Below are 6,589 nucleotides of genomic sequence, written 5' to 3'. Positions count from 1 at the left end.
ATGATGGGGAGATAAGAGGGGAAGAGTGAGAGAAGGAGGCGAGAGGATTGAGAGGAAGAGAAGAAGAGATTAGAGGAGGATGAAAGACAAGTGAGAGGAGGACATGGATGAAAAAGAAGAAGATGATGAGAGGAATGGAGAGAAAGAGGAGAGGAAAAGGAAGGGGAGATGATGAGAGGAATGGAGAGAAAGAGGAGAGGAGAAAGAAGGGGAGATGATGAGAGGAATGGAGAGAAAGAGGAGAGGAAAAAGAAAGGGGAGATGATGAGAGGAATGGAGAGAAAGAGGAGAGGAGAAAGGAAAGGGGAGATGATGAGAGGAATGGAGAGAAAGAGGAGAGGAGAAGGAAGGGGAGATGATGAGAGGAATGGAGAGAAAGAGGAGAGGAGAAAGAAGGGGAGATGATGAGAGGAATGGAGAGAAAGAGGAGAGGAAAAAGAAGGGGAGATGATGAGAGGAATGGAGAGAAAGAGGAGAGGAAAAAGAAGGGGAGATGATGAGAGGAATGGAGAGAAAGAGGAGAGGAAAAGGAAAGGGGAGATGATGAGAGGAATGGAGAGAAAGAGGAGAGGAAAAAGAAGGGGAGATGATGAGAGGAATGGAGAGAAAGAGGAGAGGAAAAGGAAGGGGAGATGATGAGAGGAATGGAGAGAAAGAGGGGAGGGAAAAGAAAGGGGAGATGATGAGAGGAATGGAGAGAAAGAGGAGAGGAAAAAGAAAGGAAGAGACTAGAGAAAGAATAAGAGTGGAAGCCAGAATGATGAGGAAGAATGACAGGATGGAGGATAAAAGAGAGGCGAGGAAACACTGAATGGATAGAAGAAGAAACAGGAAGAGGGGAGAGAAGGAGGCGATAGGATTGAGAGGAAGAGAAGAGGGGGAAAGACAAAGGAGAGGAGGACAAGAAGACACGAGGACAGGGAGGAAAAAGAAAGGGGAGATGATGAGAGGAATGGAGAGAAAGAGGAGAGGAAAAAGAAGGGGAGATGATGAGAGGAATGGAGAGAAAGAGGAGAGGAAAAAGAAGGGGAGATGATGAGAGGAATGGAGAGAAAGAGGAGAGGAAAAGGAAAGGGGAGATGATGAGAGGAATGGAGAGAAAGAGGAGAGGAAAAAGAAGGGGAGATGATGAGAGGAATGGAGAGAAAGAGGAGAGGAAAAAGAAAGGGGAGATGGTGAGAGGAATGGAGAGAAAGAGGAGAGGAAAAGGAAGGGGAGATGATGAGAGGAATGGAGAGAAAGAGGAGAGGAAAAAGAAGGGAAGAGACTAGAGAAAGAATGAAAGTGGAAGCCAGAATGATGAGGAAGAATGACAGGATGGAGGATAAAAGAGAGGCGAGGAAACACCGAATGGATAGAAGAAGAAACAGGAAGAAAAAAGGATGGATGAGGAGATGAGGGGTAGAGGAGAAGAGGACTGAATTAGACTTTAAAAAGCCGTCAGAAGAGATGACGCGAGGACGATGCAGACCGAGGAAAAAGGAGAAAGAAACGAATGAAAGACCTACACTTAAACTTTTGACCGGTCATCAATCACTGCCCGTTTATCCCTAAGATGAGAGGAGCGAGTGTGAGAAGCCGTGTGTTTTAATTACTCTCTGATGCTCTTAATTTAGCCGTCTGGCACCGTGCGCTGGCAGATTAACCAACATCACGCCTGCAGTGTGCTTATGTTTCCCCTGGATCTGAATTCAGTCCACAACAGTCGCACTCACGCGCCTCTTACATCCAGGCTCGAGCTTCTGAGCTGGACGACCTCTTTAGTCGAGCCTCAACAAAACCCAGCGTCTCAAAAAATCCAGGAGGGGAGGTAATCCAATGATGCCGCTGCCTGTGGGCATACTTAACAGCAGATCAGTGGACGCGTACAGTTCGTCTTTTCATTGTTGCTGCCGGCCTGGATCAGCATCAACAAGCCTCCTGAGGGAGCGTTCACATCAGGCACGTCCGCAGCCGTTTACTCAAACTAAAGAGCCTCCAGGGCTGCGGTTCAGTAGGAATAATGCCCCTTGATGCCAGCAAAAATTAAAATATATCACCACTGATGAATATGTAGACATTTCATTGTGAAGAATAAAAAAGATTTGTTTCCAGAGGCCCCTCAAATGAACAAAGAACTGAAATTGTAAAGCAGGCATCATTTCTAACTGAGCAAGGTGCTAAAAAATTTGATAATTTATGCTAATACCTTCACTAATTAGATGAATTTCAAAGCAAGTTGAACCTAACCAGAGTTTCTTTGCATTAAGTATTCTGATTGCCCAGTTGTTGCCTGTGAGGTGGACTGGACAGTGTGTTCAACCATGTGAAGGCTCTAACCCAGTGATACTCACTATTGTTTTCACCAGAGCCACATTGGCAGCAAAATCAAGGGAAGAGCCACTTTTACGACAACATACTAAAGTCCCCTTTTGGAAATATGCATTTCTACATATAAAACATCCCACAGAAAAAGAAACAACACAGCCAATACATTTTCAATTCAGACCACATTTAGTTTAGGCCTAATTCTGGGGTGAGTGGAAGCTGGCATGCATGTCCTTGACTTTCTTCATGTTGTATTTGTAGTTTGTTGTTGTAATCATAGTGAGACATTCAGGATGAGCATGGTTTTTGTGCTGGTTTTTGCCCTTTTCCTTTAGCGCTGGCTAAAGGAGCTAGCTGTCAGGGTTGGGTTTTAGGGAAGCACACGGATGCAGACTTCAAAAGCAAAACTGGGTTTATTTAAGCAAAAAACAAGGTTCAAACTAAAAGCGCGGCTGAGCCGGATTCAAAAACATAACTGTGAACAAAACAAACAAAGAACTGGGCATGGCATGGTATGAATAAATACTTAGCTTTGACGAACTACGAAAATCATGGGAAGCAACGAAGGCAGGTCAGGTAGGTAAGGTAAGGCAAACAAAGATCCGACGACAAGACAGGGGAGACTGGAAACTAAATAGGGACAGTGATTAGTGACAAGGTGCAGCTGGTGGGGAATAACACAGGTGAAGTGAGTGAACTAATTAACAGAGTGCAGGGAAACTAAAACATGGCAAAACTAAAAACTAAACATGGACTAAGAACCAAAACGTGATAACTAAAACATAAAACTTAAACAGAGTCCCATGGCGTGACACTGGCGTGACACTAGCGTGCTCTGCGGTCAGGTGTGAGGTGGTTTAAGCGGGCTGCGTTGCCAGGTTTAACAGTTCCCCCTTTAGGAAACACCATTAAGCCTTAATTAATACTTAATAAAAATACTAAATACTACAAAAATGCAAACTTAATAAAAATACTTAATACTGTGCAGTATTCGCTGTATGTTATTTGAAAAAAATTATTTTTATTGTTAGCATATTGTAATGAGCTACTCTATGCGAGTGCGAGCCGCCAATTAAAGCTTGAGGAGCCGCAATGAGTATCTCTGCTCTAAGCTGTGGAGGTCAGAAAGGTTCAGTTCATAGGGATATGTGAACTGTGTAGGAAAGAATTTAACAACGGTTCATCACCTCCCAACGTGTTGAAAATCTGACAAAATACCGGCTATTTACAACTTTGTTCCCACAAATTCGGCGCTACTAAAGCTAGCCGCAGTGAGCAACGCACTTCAGGTTATTTTCACAAAATAAAATACCCGTTGCCTTTTATCATAGGGAAAGCCATTACCATGCAATTTGGTGCTTTTGTTTTGAAAACAGGAAGTGAACCTACCCTCATTGTAGCTAGCTTGAAACTGCCGTTTTCACAGGAAATGACGATCGGCGACGTCACGTTACGTTGCATCTTGGGTAGTTTGAGTATGAGTAGTAACCTCATGATGCAAACAGCAGCCTATCTATCTAACAGCCTTGCCACTCTCTATTAAGCCCCATTGTACCGGCTTTTTGGCTGCAGTTCCACCAGAATTCCACTGGGCGCGTCGGTGGAGACCAGAATGAATGGGGCCCAATGGAGCTAGATGCTACAAATGGTCAGTTTCACCTAAGTCTCCTCAAGAGCGCTCAGATTTGAATGTAGTTTCTGAGAGCTCAACATGGGTTTCAAGTCAAAAATATACTGAACGAGTACATATATCCCTTTGATTTCTTACAGGTTGGCTTCTTGTTGTCCACAACGCGCTAGCATTGTGCTAATGACAGCGCTCGACCAGAATTACGACCAGAGGCAGCGCTTGACGGCTGGCTCCATACCAAGCGACAACAGAATTAAGATGGACTTTTTCCGCTTATGTTACCACAGCCTAAGAATCTGAGATGTTACCGCAGATTCTCTCTTACTACAGCTCTTCCTTGAAAACGCTGCTGCCTTTGAGACCAACAACAAGCAGGATTGTTGCTGTAAAGCGGCATCTCCAGTCGTAAGCTATGTATGACGTCATATACACTTAAAATCCTTTTTTTAAGCAAATGAGTGGCTCTAAAAATCTAAAACTCAGCCATGGGTATTTTCTAAACATCCTCTTTCGAACACAACATTCGAATTACTAGAGAAAAAATGATATCTTGAGATAAGAGCACGCTAGGGCGTATAGCTCCATAGGACTCCATTCATTCTGGTCTCCAAAAATTGAGCGCCCCACCTGGAAAGAGGGTGGAACTGCAACCAAAATCGCCTCGTTGGAAACCGGAAATGCACGTGAGTTGCCAATCTGTACTATTATAGAATCTGTGTGCATACCCAACATTTCGGCAAATCTAGTATGCATCCGGGAACTTCTCGCTTACTCAAACTCGCATACTAACTCAAAAAGTTAGTAGGAGTAGTAGGAGAAGTATGCGGTTTCGAACACAGCCACAGAGACCGAGGAGCACCTGTAGCGGTGATGTTACCTGCTAGTTTATCTTTATTTTATTCCTCCATGCTTCGTGGTGTTTGCTGTAACTGTGTGAATGTGATGCATTCAACAGACTTTTACAATAATAAAACCTGCGTTAATGCGCGATAAAATATTTATCGGTGTTAAATAATTCACAAATTAACGCGATAATAACCAGTTAACTCGCCCAGCCCTACTAAAAAAGTAAACCAAATGACTGCCTCGTCTGGGCCGATTGACGTCCGTTTTGGTTTGTACCATCAGCATTCACCCAGTTTTTTTTAACCACCAGTTCAACCAAAAATAAGATGCTTTAAGCCCCAAAGGAGAGCCTTTCTGCTCCGGTTTGTTCCAGACCGACCCCTGTTTCGTCTCTAACTGTGGAGCGAAGCTGTAACGAAGCACAGAGCTGTGAAACAGAAAAGAAACGAGGAATTCGTTGGGATTATTTTCAGCAGAGGCGGCGTGAATCTGCAGCTTTAGCCATGATGGATATTTGAGGCATCTCCGTGGTGTCTGCGGGATTGTGTGCATTCCTGGTAATAGAGCATCATGTCACCGAGTGTAATAGAGCGGCTCACTCATGTGTTTGTAATAGCTTTTGGAAAACACTGAGGAATAAGATCCATCAGGCTCCCAAACACACACACACACACACACACACACACACACAGTTGCCAACATGCATAATTTCTTGTTTTTTTTGGGTGTTTTAATGAGATTTGTTGGCCATCTTTAGTACAAAAATATTACAATAACTGACTGAGACATTATCCATGATTACCTTATTATGGTGAATGTGTTGGGAAAAGAATCGCCTACACATCAATGCATCTTTTCTGAATTATTTCATATATATTTATATAATAACCTGATCAGTCTTGGTCCTCTCTTCTTCTGTCTGATGCTGATTAACACATTTTTCACACCTTTGATGATTATCTGTTGGCTCGATGTTCCATTCTACATCAGACAATCAACTGAGGAATTGTGAGTGTGAAATACATCGACTGGAAAAAGCTTTAGCAGTCTGTTTAATGCCAGAGGTTTTTTGTTTTTAGGATTTAGTTTTTAGGTTGATCAGGAGTGCCACTTCAGCTAAGATTAGCTTGTGTGGGCGCTGCCAGAGGTGTTGATCTGACCAGGCAGCTCCCCGATGGAACCATTATACCTGTGTTTGGTTATGTATATATATATATAAATATATATAAGGACAGTTTATAAACTGATCTGGTTGTACTCAGTCATGCTGTGGAGGAGTAAATCATGACAATAGTGTTACTTGTGTGGACAATAGACATATTTTTCGTCATATTGAAGTGGAACACTGAGGAGAAGCATCCATTCGGCAGACATGTTAGGAAATGAGTCTTACTTTTTGAGGTAAGAGAAAGGACTGATCCTCCTTTATCCACAGACTTTTAGGCTCAGCGGACTGGGCTGAGAACATTACACAAAAAGCTCCAGGTGAATATTTGAGATTTCTGGAAGTTTTGTGTCCAGTGATATGATAATAACTCCAGCTTTCAAAGGAATACACATTTATCTCGCTATGCATTATGGTAAAATCACCAGGGAAAGGAAGGAATGATACAGTCTATATTCACACTCTTCAATAGTATTCATGCGTGTTGGTGACAGAGGTGGGTAGTAACGAGTTATATTAACTTGAGTAAGTTTTTTAAATAATTATAGTTCTAGGAGTAGTTTTAAATCTCTATACTTTTTACTGTTACTTGAGTAGATGTGTGCAGCAGAACCTGTCCTCTTACTCCGCTACATTAGGCT

This window comes from Odontesthes bonariensis, chromosome 1, assembly GCF_027942865.1.
Source record: "Odontesthes bonariensis isolate fOdoBon6 chromosome 1, fOdoBon6.hap1, whole genome shotgun sequence".
Lineage (NCBI taxonomy): Eukaryota > Metazoa > Chordata > Actinopteri > Atheriniformes > Atherinopsidae > Odontesthes > Odontesthes bonariensis.
This window is presented reverse-complemented; position numbering follows the sequence as displayed.